The following is a 21,087-nucleotide window of genomic DNA, read 5'->3' as shown; positions in this document are numbered from 1 at the left end:
TATTGAATAAGAGAAATCTGGTTAGAGGTGGATTCCGACAGATCTCCTAAAAAAGGCAGTGATTATGATCCTATGTCAGATACAGGGACAAGACAGCTCTTTCCATCCCACCTCCTGTAAACCACAAATAAGGGATGGGCAGTGGGCTTCCAGCAAGGCTGCTGCAAGAAGGTTAATTGTGTGTGGGGAACAGGGAGCTCAGGTCAGCCCTTCCCCAAGTTATACAGATTACTGTGGGAAGTGTGACCTTCACTAGGAGAATTATTGCTGGATAATCCAAGATGATGTGGTTAACACAATTGCAATCAAGTTATATACACATGCCTGCCTCAGATGTTCCTGTTCTAGCTATAATAGCAGCATATGTAGCGGATGGATGGGCAAATTAAGTCTGTACAGTGCAATATTTTTACTGATGCTATCCCTAGAGAGCAAATATGACTAAATGAGAAAAAGACTTTGTGTGCATCAACAAATCAATAATTTACTATACCTCACTATCTTTTGATTACTTTGATCTTTGATTTCTACTTTTAATTTATAAGACCATACCTCTGACAGAGGTTCAAGAGACTGTCTTTTGAATTGCCAGAGCAATTTTGCTTTCTACTACTATATTGTTCAAAGCCATAATTTTTACGCAGAAACTTGAATCCTCTGATTTTTTTAATCCTTGTTATGAAATAAAAAAATGGGAGTCTCATCCAGCAATGAGTTTTATACACTGAAAAGAATAAACCCCAGGCCATATTCTCTTGGGGTATGTCTACACATCAAAGTTAATTTGAAATAACAGCCGATGTTCTGAAATAAATTTCCCAGCATCTACACAGGCAAACTTCTATTTCAAAATAAATTCAAAATAGCGGCGCGCTTATTTCGAATTTGGTAAACCTCATTCTATGAAGAATAATGCCAAATTCAAAATAGCTAAACTGAAATAATCGCTTATTTCGAAATAGGGGGCCTCCAGCCCTTCCCAGGGTGCCCTGGTGGCCACTCTGGGCCGAACCAGGAAAACACCTCTGCCCCACCCCCCACCCCTGGAGCCTTTAAAGGGGTAGATTCAGTTTGGCCACAGGGCCTGTGCCAGCTCTAAGCCTGCCAGCCCAGAGCCCACAGGCACTGCCCCGACCCAGTTGCCAGCATGAGCCAGCCAGCCCTCCACCACTCCCCAAAAGCAGTGTGACAGCTCCCAGGAGCCTCCCAAGGGCTGCAAAAGGTGGGCACCTTCCTGGTCCAGTGTGGAGATCATGGACCTGATAGAAGTTTGTGGGCAGGCCTCCAATGTCCATGATCTCCACACTAGATGGAGGAATACAGCTGTCTATAGATGGATGGCTGACAGCCTGGCCACATGCGAACCCGGAGCAGGTGCACATGAAAATTAAGGAGATGAGGCAGGTCTATGCCAGGGCCACAGGGGGCAGCTCCCAACCAGGGGCAGACAAAGACCCCTTCCCCTACTTTGAGGACCTGGACCACATCTTGGGGGGCCAGATGGTCCATGCCCCCCAGTGGTCATTGACCCTGGGGCAGAGGGCCCTGACCAAGGCAGGGAGCAGGAGGACGAGGCTGGGCAGGAGTTGCAGGAGCCTGAAGGGAGCATGTCACTCACCCTGGACCCGCATACCCGCAGAAATATCAACACTATCATCTGAGGCCAGGGAGGCCTCGACATGTGAGTGCCATCACAGTCTCCTTCGGTGGTGGTGGGGGGGAAAGGGAGTGCAGGGACCGCACGTGTGGGCCTTGCTGAGCATGGATCACACAGAAATCTGTGCATGTGCCATGGTAGCCGGGGCATGTGGCCCGTTACCCACATGCATGTATGTATGAAGGCACATGACATGCTCCCTATCCCGTGGAGAGACACTGCCCAATGCTTTCCCTGCATAAGCCCCCTCTACACAGAGGCAGGACACATCCTCCACCCCCACATCCACACTATATACAGCACAGGGGCATGGGTGAAGACCTGGGCCAGCTCACACTCCTCGGGATAGCAGGACATGATGGTGCGGAGACCTGATGTCCTCACCTTGCAGAGGGGAGCTGGGCTTCACCCAATGTGGACCCAGGGATAACTAACCACCTCTCTGGTTTCTCCACAGCTGCATCAGCTGCGAGTGCAGAGCGTACAACCCCACCCAGGACATCCTCCCGCACCCAGGCCAACAGGCTCGCCCAGAACCAGGAGGGATACCAGAGGCAGCACCTGGGGTTACTGCAAAGGCAGGTCCACAGCCAGGAGCACTGGGTGCAGAAAGACCTCCATCTGCGGTGGGAGAGCTTGTGGGAGCTGTGTGACCAGGGCCGTGCTATCCGTGACCACCTGCAGACCATGACACAGAGATTGCTGCCTGCTGCTGCTCCAGCCCCTGCTGCCACCCCAGCTATCGCTCCTCCTCCCACTCCTGCGCTCCCTCCCACTTCTTCTACCGCTCCTTCTCCACCTCCATGTCAGCTCCCCACCGGGGATGCCAAGGCCCCCGCATCCACAGTGCTGGGATACAGGTGGGCCAGCAAGACCCCCAACCCTGAGCTTCTCCTTCTACTTCCTCCCCTTGCCTCGCCCTTCCAGCTCCCTGCTCCCAGGTTTCCCCCTCCCGTCTCCTACCCTCATCATCCCCCCACCCCAGTTATGGTCAATAAAGAGAGGAGGGGGTTTTGGGCAACACGTGTTATTTGACATCAGGAAGGGGAGTTAGAGAGGGGAAAGTGGAAGGATGTGAGGGTGGAATAAGGCACAAGGCCCCAGTGGGGCATGCCAGGGAGACTTCACTCTTCCTTTGTCTGGAGGCTCTCCCTCAGGGCCTCCCGAATACACGTAGCCCCTGGATGGGCCTCCCAGCTGGCAGCCATGTGGGGCTGTGCGTACAGGCCAGCCAAGTGGCCGGCCTCTGCCATTCAGCCTGGCAGGAAAGCCTCACCCTTCCACTTACACAAATTGTGCAGCACACAGCACACTGCCACCACATGCAGAATATTCCTCTCAGAGAGACTGAGGAAGGTAAATAGGCATCTAAAATCGGGCCTTCAGCCAGTCAAATGCCTCCTCTTCCACAATGTGGGACCTGCTGAACCTGGCATTAAAGGTCTGCCGGGAGGGGTTGAGGTGTCCCGTGTAGGGCTTCATGAGCCAGTGTTGTAGTTGGTAGTCCACATCCCCCACCAGGCAGACATGCATTTCCATGTCCCCGATCCTGATATGGTGATCAGGGAAGAAGTCCCAGTGTGCAGCCTCTCGCACATGAAAGAGTTGTGGTAAACCCGTGCATCGTGTGCTTTGCCGGACCAGCCCACGTTAATGTCCATGAACTAGCCCCAGTGGTCAGACACAGCCTGCAGGATGACCGAGAAGTATCTCTTCCAGTTGATGTACAGGGAAGCCTGGTGTTCCAGGGAATGGATGGGGATGTGCGTCCCATCAATTGCCCACCCCCACCTCCCCACAGCTGGGGAAGCCCAAGGTGCCTAACCCCTTGATGACCACATCCACATCAGTGAGGTGGATGACTGCAGAGCAGCACTCTATTGATGGCCTTGACCTCCTGCAGAGGGACACACAAAACCACCAAGAGTCACTGGGGTGCCAGTGGCTGATAGTGCTCCTTCCCCGCCACTGGCCCATGCCCCCTCCCCAGGAGCAACCCCCCCTGCAATCCCAGCCACCACGGGTAGTCTATAGTGTGGCCGAGACAAAACAAACCCTCCCGTGGAGGGTACTGGCACACCCTACCCCTCTTTTCCCTAGGGCAGCCCATCCCATTCTCGCACTCCCCCACCACCGTGGCCGGAGACTGTCATACCTGCATGAACACTGCTCCGACAATAGATTTCCACATGCCAAACTGGTTCCCCATGGATCGGTACCTATCCGGCATGGAGAGCTTCTGGGTCCACTGTTTGTCTCCCCAGAGCTCCAGGATGATGTGGTCCCACCAGTCACTGCTGGTGTCCAGACACCAGATGTGGCAGGGCATGATGGCGTCCAGCTGCTGCTCCTCCACAGCCCCCAGGGGGTATGGAAGAGGACGTGGGGGGTTGGGATGCCACAGAAGCTGCCAAGCAGTCTCCATCACTTGCTGCCAGGCTTGCAGCAAGACATCTAAAATGAGCACCAGAGTGCCCGGAGGCAGCTCTGTCTCCATGGTGCTGAGTTCCGTGGTATCCTGAGTCAGGGCAACCAAAGGAATTTCAGAAAAAAATGCTTTGCCTACCTCATTGAGGGACAGCAATCAAGCAGGAAAACCTGAGAACTGGCCACAAAGGGGGTCCCTTTAAGCACAAGCCTCAGATAGCCTCAGAGAGCAGCCACAGAAATCAACTACTGACCTGATACCCTGATGGAACTGGTTTCAGCTGGCCTTAAGTGTGATTCAGCATCCAATCAGTGTGGATGCATTATTTCAAAATAGCATTTTTCTATTTTGAAATGCATTTTATGTGTAGATGTGTTATTTTGAAATAAGTTATTTCGAATTAACTATTTTGAAATAATGCTGCAGTGTAGGCAGACTCTTAGTTGTCATTATTGTGATAGCTGGACCACTTGCTTTTCTAACTAGATCTTGCCTCATAACATTTTTGTAATCATAAATCTAAGGTCTTATTAACTGAAGTGCTTTATTTATGGATAGTGTTTTAACAATAGCAATATTCAGAGGATCACTCACCAAATTCATAGTACATGAGGGATGTCTCAGTCAACTGGAAGAAAAAAATAGGCAAATCTTGTCAAGTTTAGAGGGAATATGCCATCTTCAAGTAATATTCAGCGTAAGGTACTTTTGATAATTTTAAATGTTCTTCTCTGTGTTTGTAATCTCACATTTTAATTGACTTGTTTTCCACTTTAGGGTTAGTTTTCTTTAGTGATCATTTATTGTTGGCAAAGGGAAGAAGAGGGAGATGAGTGGTGTAAGATAGACTAATCATTTGATACAATGTACTAATACAATAGATCATACTGAACACCTCTCAAAGACACATGCCAAATTAAAGAGTAAAATTTCCTGGGCACACAATTAAAAGCAATTAAGCAATTCTTAAGAGCAATTATATTAAGTGAATGCTAGATGGGATTGACTGACTGTTCTGGGGAATTAAAGAAATCAATTGAAAAAAGGAACATTAAGATTCCAATTCATAAATATACTGGGACATTTCTGCCCTATTCTCTTTACACCACTCCTCTTTCAACATCTCTCAAAACCACCAAAATTCATTACCAAATTATTTTAGTGCACTATTAATCAAGTTCTTGTCTTAATGTATCATATACGTGTATGTATTTCAACTACAAAAGGAATGACTAATAAGCAGTTAACGAACTGAAACACATACACACATATGATACATTAAGACTTGATGCACCTTCAAACAACCAAAAAGGGACTGGGTGAAAAAAAAGTAGCTTGAGTGTATATAATCAAAACTCCCAAGGCACTGGCCTACTCCAAGTTGATGCATGCTGTGAGCCAGTAATCTTAGAAGGAACACATCTATTTTCTTGCTGGATTAGTTTGTGGAGGTGTATTGCTTCTGAGTTAATGATGACTCAAGATTGTTGAGTAGGCTAAATTAAATTAAGTAATAAAAAATTATCAGAGATTAGTACAGAACAATACAATAAGAACAGTTATATTACCACCCTCTTAAGATAAGTTGCTGGGTCTGTGTATCTTCTTCACTGTAATTGGAGGAAAGCACAGTGTCATTACCCAAGTTCCAGTGGAGTAGGGTTTTCAAGCAAAGCCACCGTCGTTGCCAAAAGAAATGTAAATTGGTTGTCATTTTTATACATTCTCAATTTGCTTGATTTATGTGTGAAGGCATAATTATTTACAGCTGAGGGGACTAACAATTCTTCAAGATATCATCTTTCAGAAGGTCTTTCTTCTCCCAATCATTCTTCTGTATTTATTGTAACAATCATCCCTCATCAGTTTCCCACATTTATATATACCTATGTAAGCAATGTGTATGTGGGGGAGAGGGAATGGGTCCCTCCAAAAATCTGAAGCTTTATAGACAAACAGCATGGATTATTAGATACAGTATAGCCCATAGAATTTCTTAAATCGGGTGAATTGCATAGGTCAAGGACTATTATTCATGTCATAGAATTCAACACACTCTTTGTTTAATGTCCTGAAGCTTCTAAATAATAATCTATACAAATTAATCAAATATATAAAAGGAAAAGGACTATTGAAGTTAATGGCAGAATTCCTATTGATTTCAATAGTGCTAGGCAGTGCTTTTTGTGTGATGGTACTGCCCGGTATGCAGTACCCGCACCTCCAGATGCAATACTGGCACCTCCAGTCGGAGCTCAACAACTTTTCCCTTGGAGTACCGGCACCTTTTTTTTTTTAAATACAAAAAAAAGCAATGGTGCTAGGATATAAAATGGGCCCTACTGTTTAGTGAAGATTTTTTTCCTACTTCAAAGACCAGTATATATGCCTGTGTATGGCTGGAGCTCATTCAACTATAACATGTCTGACCTCCCTATTTAGCTGAAGGAATTAGGTTTGTTTAGTTTAGAAAAGAGAAGATTGAGGGGGGACATGATAGCAGTTTTCAGATATCGAAAAGGGTGTCATAAGGAGGAGGGAGAAAACTTGTTCATCTTGGCCTCTGGGAATAGAACAAGAAGAAATGAGCTTAAACTGCAGCAAGGGAGGTTTAGGTTGGACATTAGGAAAAAGTTCCTAATTGTCAGGGTAGTCAAACACTGGAATAAATTGCCCATGGAGGTTGTAGAATCTCCATCTCTGGAGATATTTAAGAGTAGGTTAGATAAATGTCTATCAGGGATGGTCTAGACAAAATTTGGTCCTACCATGAGGGCAGGGGACTGGACTCGATGACTCTCGAGGTCCCTTCCAGTCCTAGTATTCTATGATTCGCATTACTCATTATTCAGTGCAATCACTTTTAAATCTTTTGATCTGGCCCAGATGGAAGTTTGTGAATTTATGTAAAGAGGCTTTTGGTTTTTTTTAAAGAGTTTATATTTTACAGACTTTGATAGTTCAGATTTTGTAAGGGGGAGCTGTCTTGTATTACAAGATAAGATAAATTGTCCAGTTGCATTAATCTACTGATTTGTAAATTTCAGGGATTTTGAGAAGCAAAGTATTGTATTGTCCTATTTGATAGCACTTGTGACACTGTGTAATGTATATTTTATACTGACACACTGGATTTTAATTTTTAAATCACATCCCATAGCTTTTGTGTTCTGAGATATTCAGTGTTTTAATTTTCTTGTCATATTTAAAACAACATATCAAACTGAGCTCCACATGTTAGTCCAAATGTAAAACAGGTGCAGTTTTATATTTTGATCAGAAAACATTAGGCTGACTCTCAAACGCTGACTAAAATCATTTCAGAAAGCATAGAATGTGTATTATAAGATCAAAATGACAAAACATTATATTTCATATCTTAAGTCAGAGGAGAAATGTTAACAATTGTTGAAATGATAGAGTGGTCATTTAAATAATGTATTGCTTGTGCCCAAAGATTTAAACACACCCTCCTCCACACTAGACACACATACACCCCTCTTCTGATAGAGTATTGGTTTAAAAATGATAAGCTACACAAGTTTTGGGTGAGTGAAATGTGCATAGTATCTGAACGAAGTATATTTGGTAGCAGGAGAAAACTGTAAATTTGGTCAGAAATTAAATGGTTACATTTTCACATCACAAATGAAAGATATACTAACCTTGAAGATCAAACTAAGAAATATTTCAGAACACAATTGCACATTTTGTAATGAAATGAAAGTTGTTTCCATACTGGAAAGTGTTTTTGACAACATTCCATATCTGAGGTTAATGACAACATCTAAGGGGCAAGAGTCATGGAATAAAAGGAAAGTTGGCTCAGAAAATTAGATATCATAAAACAAAATGAGTAGCTCTAAATAGATAATCCTACTTTGGAAGGATAAGTAAGTAATGGTGAACCATGAACAAAGGTAGAGAAAAATGCCATTTAAAGAATCCATCTCCTTTGTCATCCAGGAGTAAAGAAAATGAATAAAGATGAGATGGGATTTAAATACTTGTTTAAAGCCCCGCTATAGATGGCTAGAATCAAAATACCTGCATGCATGTAACTACATCATCTTAGCTCAAAGAAAAAGTTAAATTGTATCTATAGCAAATACAATTTAATTAATTCTTCATCTTCAAGACTGAAAGTTTGAGGAAGGTATTTTTATTAACCTCCATTAGTTCAGTGGACTGTCCCCTTTGATAATAAAAATGGATGGCTACGAAGATTTTATTATCATGAAAAGATGCAAGTACGAGTGCAGCTAAACATATCCAACAGATCTGAAGATCATAAGACTAGTTTGACTTAAATTCCATTTGCTTTATCTCTTTGTTCCACTCTGATCACATACAGCATTCTATTATTAGTTATAGAAGTAACACACAATGGTTGCACCCAACTTCGCTTGCAAGATTTTTTTTTTTTACTACAGAATCTTGTGATACTTTGTTACAACTTTGCTTTAAACAATGGATGGAGATAAGAAATATATTTTAGTTAATTTCATGAAGTACCAAACTACATTTACTTATGTGAAAAAATGTATTTAAATTCTTATTTACAGTACAAAATCTTATGAAAAAGACCAAAATAGTTAGCAATGAATAGTGCAGCTTGAGAGAGATGTATCATGATTTTTCCATAGATTGACATTAGATTGTGTTCTAATTCACAGCAAAGACCTAGTCAGAATATTTGACAGCTTCGAAGTCATATACTTTAAAGATTAATCCACATTCTATAAACAATGCATTAATCATGAAAGGGCTATAATCTTACTATATGAATATTTGAAAATGAGGTACAAGTCATAAGCTGTCCTAAAATATGTCAGTTCAACTAATTTTATAGCACAATTAATCAGAAGACAGATAATGTCAAAAAGAAATATGATGGCATAGAAGAAGAGATACACTAAGCCATCACACTTCTGTCCTTTTTCACCATTGAAGTCAATGAAAGGTATAAGAAAAGAATTTTAATACAATGATTTAACTTATTTTCGATGGTACTTTATGCATCATTAAATGACGACTGAGTTAATATACATTATATTTTCAAAATTAGATCTAAAAATCAGAAATAGTCATATTTTGCTCTAAATTAATAACCTCAGAAATCCATGCTCTTTAATTTGTCTTGCAAAACTACAAGTATTCAGGTTTCATATATGTAATTTCCATTAATATATGAAAAGTCAGCTAACATGATTTGTAGTATTTCTGCATGAAAAGGAGGTCTTCATTTTACCTATGACTGCTTTTTGATGATATGGCTATTATAAACACTATATCTTCATTAAAATTGTGGTAGGAGATTTTTTTTAAACTGCCTACAAGTCACTTAGATCTAGAGGATAATAATCTTGTAGGCAGTGCCTGTGAGCCACTGTTCCTTTTGTTTTTACTGATTTTATGCAAAGACGATCCTAAGCAGATCATAAGTGACTACGGGCCCTTGGAGCATGGATGAAAAAGCCTGAAGTGCAGGTGGTATTCCTTTGATCAACAGAGAAAGATGCATCATGAAGGTGAACATCTGGCTGAAAAGGTGATGTTTCCAGGAATGCTCTGGATTCTTTGACCAACTGGAAGAATGACTGCTAAGAACAGATGGAGTCCATCTACTGAGGAAGGGGAAGAGTGAGTTTGGATACAGACTAGCTAATTTAGTGAAAAGGGCTTTAAACTAGGTTTGATAGGGGTAGGTGACTAAAGGCCAAGGTAGATCAAAAACATGAAGACCTGGGAGAAGGGTCAGAAGTTGGGGGGAGAATAGATGGCAATAGAAGGAATAAAGGAGAGACAAGACAGAACTGCAGGAAGTGTAGTGAAATCGGTATCTTAGTTGTCTGTGAGAACTAAATGTGAGAAGTACTGGGAATAAGCAGAAAGATCTTATCATGCTAGTAAAACACAGCCATGACATAGAGACTTGGTAGAATAATATGCATGGCTGGAACATGGTATAGAAGGGTGCAACTTGCTCAGGAAGGACAGGCAGGGAAAATGGCAGATGTTACTTTATATATTAAAAATGTATACACTTGGACGGCAGGGTAGACCATAAGGGTTATGTCATGGTAGAGATCTACCATGTTACCAGGAAGAAGAGCTGGATGAGGCTTTTTCTGAACAACCAACAAGTTTGTGCAAAATGCAGGTCTCGTTGGTGATGGGAGACTTCAACTATCCAGATACCTGTTGACAAAATAATACAGCCAGGCACAGATTATCCAACAAGTTATTGGAATTTATTGGACACAATTTTTATTTCAGAAGATGGAGAAAACTCTTTGGGGGGAGGCTGCTCTAGATTTGATTTTAACAAATAGGAGAAACTGGCTGAGAATTTGAAAGTGGAAGGCACTTGTGGTGCATCTAGACTTTAGTAAGGCATTTGTTAAGTCTTACATGACCTTCTCATTAATAAACAAGGGAAATACAACCTAGATGGAGCTTCTATAAGGTGGTTGTATAACTGGTTAGATAACAGTTATCATAGGGTAGTTATTAATGGGTTACAGTCATGCTTGAAGGACGCAACAGTTCTGCAGAGTTCTTCAGGTATCAGTTTGGGAAACCGTTCTGGTCAATATCTACATCAATGATTTAGATGACAGAGAGTTCTTAAAATGTTTGCAGATGATATGAAGCTGCATATATAATTGAAAAATATATATTTTCAATTATAATTGAAAATGATCTAGAAAAACTGGAGAAATGATCTAAGGTAAATAGGTTTAATTCAATAAGGACAGGACACATGCAAAGTACTCCATTTAGGAAGGAACAATCAATTTCACACATACAGACTGGGAAGTGATTGTCTAGGAAGGAGTACTGCAAAAAAGGGATTTAGAGATCACAGTGGACAACAAGGTAATAGTGTGACACTGTTGCAAAAAAACCAAACATCCTTCTGGGTTGTATTAACAAGAGTGTTGTAAGAAAGACATGAGAAGTAATTCTTCTGTTTTACTCTATACTGACTGGGCTTCAATTGGAGTATTGTATCCAGTTCTGAGCATCACATTTCAGTAAGAAAAAAAGTGGACAAATTGGAAAAAGTAAAAAAAAATTAATAAAGGTCTAAAAAACTTGACCTATCAGGAACAATTGAAAGAACTGTGTTTGTTTAGACTGGAAAACAGAAGAGAGAGGGGATTTGATAACAGCTTTCAAGTATCTAAAATGTTGTTTCATGGAGGAGGGGGAAAAAATTTTTCTCCTTAATTCCTTAGACAGGGAAAGAAGCAACAGACTTACATTGCAGAGGAAGTTTAGGTTGGACATCAGGTAAAACTTCTTAACTGTCAGGATGGATAAGCACTGGAAAAAAATGGCCCAAGGAGGTTGTGGAATCTTCATCATTGAATATTTTCAAGAGCAGGTTAGACAAACACCCATTAGGAATAATCTAGATGGTGCTTTGTCCTGACATAGGTGGCCTCTCAAGGTTTCTTCCAATTCTATTATTCTATGATTCTAAGAAATTCAAGGTGGTTTCTCCTATTACATACTTAAGAATGGACTTTTCTCTCTATAGGAAATGCAAAAAAAATCTGGACTATCTAATTTAAGTAGGAATGAAAGACGTAAGTCTCTGGACAATTTTAATTAGGAATCTATTCAGTTGTCTTCAGCTGAGGTAAAATTTTGCATATCCTAATGTTCTGTAAGCATGTTGAGATTTGGACCCTATAATTTATAGTATGTTTATACAGGCAAACAGACAGCATACCTAGGCCCAGCGCAAAGACAACTGGACACCAAAGTCCTTTATAATGAGGGTTGTATTGCTTAGATGGTGAGCAACCATTAGAAGGAGGACATTCATGAGAAGGAGATGGAAGGGCTTGAGAGATTAGATAGCCCTCATGATGTTTTCAATAAAGCTGGCTCAAACATCTAAGGGCAGTGAAATTCTTGGGACGATTCATTATAAATCATGAGCGCTGAAAACCCTAACAGACTCTTATAGACGCCTTATGAAAGGCACTTTGATACAGAATTATACTGCTGAAAGAAGTCTTACAGTTGGTTTTGTGACACTGGCCAGATCTTTCATACGGCTGTCTGACTACAATGAACTTTATTTTCATCACATGAAGATGGGATTGTTTTCACATACTTAATCTTGTCAGGCAGCAGATGAAGCTTCTGTACAAAGAGATACAGTACTTGGTCCTGTGGTGGTGCTCTTGTCAACAGATAATAGAAATACATTTATAATATTACTTCCCAATCTCTCTATACCATTTAAAACCTCTGCTTACCTATATCCTTGTTTAAGGAATTGCAAGCACAAGCAGAAATACACTGGCATGGGCTTAGGCTCTTCTTCTCAGTCCAAACCTAGAGGGTCATTGGGAACAACTGTTTTCACCTTCAGAGTCAACACCATTCAAGTCTTACAAGGCTCAGCTGTCAACCCAACATTATTCACTAGTCATATGGAGCTGGTTGGGAGCACATGGACTGAAAGGTCAGTAGTACAGAGAACACATCCATCTCTACTCCTTTACATCAGACATGAATGGTGTCATCTGCTAGTCTTTGCAGCACCTTGCCAAGATCTATATTTGCATGAAAAACAGCTGACCAAAGCCAAACGCAGGCAAGGTTGAGGTGATACTGCTAGAAGGAGAGAGAGAGAGAGAGAGAGAGAGAGAGAGAATCCTTAATCAAGGATATCAGCCAAGAGGTATGTTTGTTCTCTTATTGAGAGCCTTGGCTGTCTTTCAGATTTCCTAGTGCAACTGGATGCTCAAATACCATCAACCTTTTCTTTCTATCACTAGCACACTAGCAGAAGTGTTTTGCTTTCTAAAAGGTAGAGATCCAACAACAGTGACTCACATTCAAACCTTCCAGCTTTACAAATAGAAAATATTTGTTTGAAATGCCCCCTTGCCCACAACAAAAACTGGACTTTTCAAAAAAATATATAAGTTTTGAGAGAAGTTTCAGTTTACGTGTTACAATTTGGAGGTTCAATTTTTCAAAATAAGATATAAAAAGCATGGTTTATGGTGTTGAATTCTGTCTCCACACTGCCCCTCCACGCCATACTTTTGTCTACTTTTTCATTTTGTTTTTCTCTGTTTGTTGGCACTGAAAGAAAGAGGGTTGTGGGAAGACACACTGAAAGCAAAAAGAAATCCTGAAAAATTTCTAAGATTCTATTCAATTAAAAATTATTTAAAAATCAGTTTTAACTGCCAGTGGTTATATTTTGGGATGAAGCCACACACACTAAAATCTTAGTATGATTCAACCAGCAGCACCTCATTTTCCTAACAATATATGTCATTATAAATACTTAGTGCCCTATCATTTGCATTGGCCCCTCAACTGAATGCTGACACCTGGGTTAAGATGATGTATTATATGAACAAAGCTTTGCAGGTGGTGATAGAGGGACCAATGATCATGACTTTCCCTCATACATCTGTTTCACTGTAAAAAACAACCTGCATCCATTAAAGGGATGTCCATGAATGCAGGAAACAACCTTTACATACAATCTTTGGACCTAGTTTATGGTATTCATTTTTCGTAGACCACCCATTTCAGAATTAATGTAAAATTAATTTCTTCAGCTTTGTTTCCTTTACTAAGGTCCTCTCAGCTGTACACCTTAAACTAATCAAGCCATTTCTTCCATTTCTAATTTATTGGAAGATACTCAGATGCCCTGCTGAGTGGGTATCAAGACCAAAAGCCTGATCCATCACCTACAATTACTGTTAGATGTGACAGCTCAGTTATTGTAGATGATGGGTAGCCAATATAGTGAACATGCTTTCTGAAGTCCAAGGATTGTTGGTAGGAACTCTAATCTGTTGTGTGTTTTATAATTTGCGCTATATCCTAGGACTACAGTTTATGAGGGAGCTATATAATTAGACAATTTTAAAAGAAATTTGGAAACCGTGATATTTATGGCCTTCAAAATGGGATGTTGAATTTAACTTTAATTTTATACTGATTTTAACTTAAATGCTTTTAATCTTTTAAGCAATATCATTTTCTGTGAATTCTATGGAGTACTGTGTGAGGTACGATCGAAATAAAATATATTATTTCACTGAACATAAATTTGAAATATATTTAATTTAGCTACTTTGTTCCAACCCTGTTCTATTCTTATTTCTCATTGATAATTAAGAAAGCTTTGGTGAAACAGACTTCAAGAAGTTTTCAGATGAAACACGTGGTCCATTGAATTTTACAGTTTATACAAATTTAACCCTGGCAGGAAAACTGATAGTATCAAGAAGAAGAATCTGCAATCATTTGGCTTCTCTATAATGATGTTATTTGTCTGCTCTAACCAGTGTATGAAATTATATCTATATTTATATAGGTCCAGATATTGGCAATCTTACTTTCAGTAACTCTGCGAAGACAAGTGAAAGGAAGTGAAATATTGGCTTCATTTAATACAACGGCAAGACTCCTAGATTCAGCAGAGCCAGGATTTCATTCTACATTTCCAACTTTTATATCCTCTTCACTGTGAGTATAGAGAACATCCATGAAATCATAGCAGTTTTGTCCTCCTCTCTCACATTCACACTCACCATGTGCCCCAGAAGAACATGAATGAACCTAGGAACTAATCACATCTGCTCTGTTGCCATATAATGATGAGACTTAGTGAATCTACAGCCTGACTTTGGGAACTTTTACTCACACATATACTTCTAATACACTGAAGGGGAATACTAAACAGATAAATTGACAGCAGCTGAGTTTCAGATGTTCAGTTGTATAATCAACACAGAGCAAGCACAAACTACTACATGTGATAGAGATCCACACCCAAATATGGGTTACATAATTTTGCACAAATGTCAAAAAATATAGCCTTTAGATATGTAAGAGGCAACCGACCACTTACAGTAATGCATTTATGGATTTTGTTACTGTCATGTGGATTACAAATTTTCAGAAAAAGTATGCACAACCATGTCAATTTTTTTACATATCGCAATTTTAGAAAGTAAATAGATTTACTTTTGAGTATTATGATACTGTACAAAGAATTGCAATTGACACAAGAGGTTTAAGTATTCATTATTTCAATAAATTCTTCCAGTAAAATTAACCCGTAAGTACAAGGCAAGGATTTCAAAGCCACCTCAAGGATTTGAGATGCCTAAATTTAAATTAATAAGAACTATTTATTGAGATCTGTCAGGGACCTATGAAAATTGTACTTGAGAATTTCTCATCTTCAGTTCTCCCATACTGTTTAAGCACATGTATAACCAATAAGCAATGGAGTACAATACTATTGTAATTAAACACCACTGAAAACCAGTTTAGCAGAGGAGAAAAAAAATGTAGGGTACCAACTGTTATACTCTGAAGACAAAATAAAGTGCTATGGAATCTAAAGTAATGCTAAAATGTCAGAATCTCAATTTCACATCCCATTTTAGGCAATATTTCCAGCATCGCTATGCTCGTTATATTACTGATCCACAGCCTAATCCATAGTCTCATGGAATGCAGTTAATGCAAAGAACTCAGGGGTACCAGTACTATGCACTGCTGAGTGCCTGCAGTGCAAAGCTGAGCACTCAGTTCCTATGGAACTGCATCAGACAGTTCTCATCTGGCCAGAGAAACTGGGATAAAGATGACTAGTACACACCCTACTGAATTACCAACAACAGCACATCTCCAGCATGTTAGGTTTATATTGTCATTTTCCCATCCAAGTATTCTTGATGGCATAAAATCAATTGAAATGTTTGATAAAATTTTGCTAGTTTCTTTCTTTGATTTTATACTTTAATTTTTTCCAGTATAGATATCTATTCCTACAACACTGGTAAATTTTCTACACTGATGATTTTTTCCATTTACATCTTTCCAGCTTTTTTGAGACCTATTATCTTCTGATTGGTAATTAAGACCATAAGATGTCTGAAGTTCTATCATTTCACAGACCATCACTAGAGGTAAATGTTGTCAAATAATTGGCTATATGCAGGAATTCTATGTATGCACATCAAAAGACATATTCATCAGTGGAAGCTATGTCATAAAACCATTAGTTGCCATACATTATGGTAACCAATCTTTGTTAGAGTCATTTTACCTATTTTACAGGCATTTTAATATAAAAACCATAATTTTAGATTCAACAGAAAAAAGGAAAGATTTTTCTATTAATATATGTGTATACACAAGCAAGAAAAACTGTTTGTTTAAATAACTGATCAGAGAAGAGTTTATTTAATGTCCTCAATATGCTATTTTCTTTCAGCTTTCCTGAACATCGAGGAGGTTGAAATCTGTCTTTCTTCTATTTTCTATATTATTATTTGAAGTAAGTAGGTTATACCGGCCAAAAGATCTCCTTTGCCGAAGTCTGAAACCCATTCCACATATAATGTTTGGCACTTATGGAAATGATATTATCTGTGGGATGTCCTTTCCTGCTCTCTTACTCAGCTTTATACTGGTGTGGCCTTGCAGGATCTTTTGTTTGTTTATTTGAAGTACTGAAAGGAATTAATGACGGATGAACAGAAGCATATGCTTTGGGAAACTTAATTCATTGGGCATCTGTTAGTCATGCTTGGCAACGTGTTATTCATTAAGAGATCCATATTAGTGTCACTAGAAACCTATGCCTAACTCTTGCTTTTTCTCCCCAGGCACCAGTATCCGGATCCTAGTTGTCAGCTGAAAGTGAGAATTGTAAGAGTCCCCACAAATTAATAGATTAATTTGATTGATCTGTCCAAACTTTTCTTACATGGAATGAAATCTCATAGGACCAAATGATCTTCAAAGAAATGGCTGAGTGTTGGTAGTCTTCCTGTTCCACACTCCCAAGTCAAAGGCTAATCTAAAATCATAAGCCCAGCACATCTCTCTCAGGTCTCCTCCTAAAATTCCGGGGTCATACATGGAGAAGACCAACTGAAGATTTCATTGTCAACCTCCCAAACTTAGATACGAGAGCAAAATTATTTGACTAAGGAGGATACAACTCAAGTCTCTGAAAGAATCAGTAGTTAGTGGTAACATGAAGAGGAGTTGGCATATGAAGTCAAGGTTCTGACCATCCTGACACAATCCACTGATGGAATACCAGCCCAACAAGAAAAATGTGGGATGTAGTGAACACTATGTGCCTAAGGTTTGATACTTTCAAGTTGGAGAAAGTATCAATTCCCAATATCCAAAAGAATAACTTTTAACAGTCAGGAAATTGACTTCTCCAAGTTAGGTGTATTTTATAAGCACAGCTCACCACTGGAAGTGTCCTCCTTGCACATTAATATACTCACAATTTTAGAAGAAGTGTCACTGGTACTTTAAAAGAGGCCTAAGGAAGTTGGGTGTCCAATTTCAGTTGAAAGCTAATGTGAGTTGGGTGCCTAAGTCTGAAATCTTTAGAAGTCCAAAGCTCAAACTATATTTCTGTTTGGAGATACCTTCTTTCTTTAATGTATACAAGGCATTCCTGGTTAAGAACTAATAAATAAATAGCTTAAAAACCTCCTGTAGTATGTTCAGTCCTGTTTGTCTATATAAAACATTTTTCAATATAAACGGGCAAACTTTGCCTTTTGTAACACTGTGCAATGAAAAAATAGAATTTTGCATTTTATCTTTGCCATATTAAGCCCCAAAATGATAGCTTCAGAGTTAGTGATAAGTTAGTGGTGGTGGTGAGGGTTTGGGGGGGATGTTGCCAAAGTTATTTTCATGAAAATATGGGTTTCATCACAAATGACATTTTTCATGTTCTTAATTTACATTCAGAAAGTCTAAAATAAGAATGTAAAAATTGTTTAGACAAATTGTTTTTTGACTGAAACAAGGAAAAAAGTGAAATGAATTCTAACTTCAGAGTTTATTAGTTCACTCAGACCTACTACTAGTTCATCCATTCTCTTGGACAAAGAACATTTGTAGAAGATAATGCTGCCCACTTCTTCTTTAACATGGCACTTGAAAGTAAGATCTGGTAATCATGGCATACCGCTGTAGTCAGTGCTGCAAGATATTTACATGTCAGACGTACTCAAGAGTCAAATGTCCCTTCATGCTTCATCCACTATTCCAGAAGACACGCATCCATACTGGTGATGGGTTCAATTCGATAATAATACAGAGCAGTACAGACCAACACTTGTCTATTTTCATTATCTGATCAGATACCACCAGCAAAAGGGCGACTTTCTTTTTTGGTGGTTCAGTTTCTATAGTTGCTGCATCAGTATGTTACTCCTTTAAGGCTTTTGAAAGTATACTCCACACTTCACCCCCCTCAGATTTTGAAAGGCACTTCAGATTCTTATACCTTGGTGAAGTGCTATACTTATCTTTAGAAATTTCACAGTGGCACTTTCTTAGCATTTTTGCAGTGATGGTGTGCTTACAATAAACAGCATGTGCTGGGCCATCGTCCAGGTCTACTATAACATGAAATATATGGTAGAATCTGAGCAAAACAGAGCAGGAGATATACAGTTCTCCCCCAAAGAGTTCAGTCACAAATTTCATTAGCACATTATTTTTTAATGAGTGTCATCAGCATGAAAGCATGTCCTTAGGAATGGTGGTTGAAGCATGAAGGGCATATGAATGTTCAGCACATATTTCTTGCAGTGCTATCTACAAAAGTGCTATGTGAACACCTGTTCTTATTTTAATGTAACATTTTAAATAAGAAGCAAACAGCATTATCTCCTGCAAATATATACTAACTTGCTTCTCTTAACTGGCTGAACAAGAAGAAAGACTGAGTGGAGTTGGAGACCTTATTTTGTTTGAGTGCAGTTGTTTAACAAAACTAAAAATCTACATTTGTGAGTTTCACTTTCAAGGTTAAGGGAGTACTTGTATGAGCTGAGTTGAAAAATATTTATTTTGTTGATTTTAACAATGCAAAATATTTGCAATAAAAATAATGCTATGAAGTCAGCACAGTACATTCTGTATTCTGTATTGTAATTGAAATCACTATATTTTGAAAATGTAGAAAAAACAAGATATTCTATACATTTCAGTTAGTATTTTATTATTCAACAGTGCGATCAAAACTAATTAATCACAATTATTTTTAAACTGTGATTAATTTGAGTTAATTGCATGACTTAACAGTGATTAACTGACAGCCCTATTAAATGAATTCTCCTTTTTCCTTATTAACTTCATACCATAAATTTAGTATACAGAAAAAAAGGCCAGCTAGTGTGACTGTTCTGCACCTTAAGTGGAAGTAGAGGGTTTTAGCTGCCTGGCTAAATGAGAGGAACAGTGTTACAGTCTGGCGTGTGTATGAAAATATACATTTAAAAGAGTCACCTAGGATTGTAGAGTTTAAAAGGAGTACCTCTGCACCTTTTACAGTCAGCTACTGAGGTGAGCAGGCAGCCAAGCTAATGGCTGACACCTCCTTGTGGCAGATATCCAGTGCAGGTATTCCATAAGAAAAAATATACAGTGACCAGACACATGGCTTAGAAAAGGACTCAAAAAGAGATGTTCTGTAAAGGAACAAATTAGTGGTATTTGGTGACTCCTATGCCTTGTAAGATAGGGAGTCAACTCTCCTTCCCTCCCCCCCTCATTCTTATAGACCACCTTAACATTCCTCTGAGTGCGGTGAATGGCAAAGTTCTTGCAATGAATTTACTGGAGTGTCCTGGATGGAGAAAGAAGGGGAGCTGGTGGAAGCTGGTGGGTATGGTAAAGTCCCAGCTAATGTATTGCTGAAGCAACTTTGATGGAAAAAAAGAATGGTGCTGGTAAAAGCCCTTCAGATAATTACAGAATAAACATGGGGGCTATGCCTACACTGGCACCCTTTTCCGGAAATGCTTAGAACGGAACAGTTTTCCGTTATAAATATTTCTGGAAAAAGTGCATCTACATTGGCAGGATGCTTTTCCGGAAAAGCACTTTTCCGGAAAAGCGTCCGTGGCCAATCTAGACGGGCTTTTTTCCGGAAAAGCACCAATCGTCATTTTCGCGATCAGGGCTTTTTGCAGAAAAGACTACTGTGCTGTCTACACTGGCCCTTTTCTGGAATAGTTTTTCCAGAAAAGGACTTTTGCCCGAATGGGAGCAGCATATTTTTTCCGGAAAAACACTGACAATTTTACAGTAGATTGTCATTGCTTTTCTGGAAAAGCAAGCGGCCAGTGTAGACAGCTGGCAAGTTATTCCGGAAAAGCGGCTGCTTTTCCGGAATAAGTGGCCCAGTAAAGACACAGCCAGGGTTACTTGAGCTTTATGTTTATCTGCTGGGCAGTTCCACACATCTAAAAATAAAGTTGTGGCTGATTAAACCCCTGTCAAAAGTCTCCTGTTCTTCTGTTGGTATAGATAGACAATATAGATAGATTAGTCAAAGTGCTTAAAAGGGGTTCGAGAGTTTCTGGGCTATCCCTCAGGCACCCTATTGTTTTTGCTTCCATTCTGCTTTCTCTGCCTCACCTTGCTCAGCCAATGTATCTCCTATTGCAATCTCATCATTAGCCTCTTTTGGGAGTTTGTCCAATTTTCTATATATTCATACAACTATAAATGTTTTCATAATAGCTAAGTTTTCACAATTGTCCATTGATTCTTGTTTTATACAGTGAACAAGTCAGAATAATCAATATCTATCTCTATTGGAGTACTCTAATTTATTTGGAGATAAAAGGCCAGCTCTTCTACTCATGGATGCAGTTGATTTACTCCTACGGAGGATCTGGCCCATCTAATACAAAAGTACATATGCCCAGAGCTAAACAATTATCCAAGATTTGTACAGAGATTGTCTGTGGGAAATAAGGGTGGAAAAAATTGTCTGAGGCCTCAGTAGCAGCAGAGCTCGACAGTGGATTGGGCAGCAGCTTTGGGGCTACAATATCTTCCTTATATTCACGCACTCATGCAGGGGATGGAAAGAACAGCCAATAAATCTAAATAATCACAGATGTACCACCTCTGCCTTCACATCCCCTTTGTGCAT

At 39.6% G+C, this 21,087-nt stretch overlaps 1 long non-coding RNA gene across 1 annotated transcript in view; it reads right to left on the bottom strand.

Moving 5' to 3' along the window:
- Positions 1-5,674: 5,674 nt before the first annotated feature.
- The window catches only part of LOC142829590 (uncharacterized), a 52,756-nt gene continuing 37,343 nt past the window's right edge, over positions 5,675-21,087 (bottom strand). The window contains exon 4 of the long non-coding RNA XR_012904140.1: positions 5,675-5,695. This is a non-coding gene — a long non-coding RNA (uncharacterized LOC142829590). The remainder of the gene's footprint in view (positions 5,696-21,087) is intronic.

The sequence above is a fragment of the Pelodiscus sinensis genome, chromosome 5 (assembly GCF_049634645.1).
Source record: "Pelodiscus sinensis isolate JC-2024 chromosome 5, ASM4963464v1, whole genome shotgun sequence".
Lineage (NCBI taxonomy): Eukaryota > Metazoa > Chordata > Testudines > Trionychidae > Pelodiscus > Pelodiscus sinensis.
Note: the sequence above shows the minus strand (reverse complement) of the source record. Positions and strands in the feature narration are given on the sequence as shown.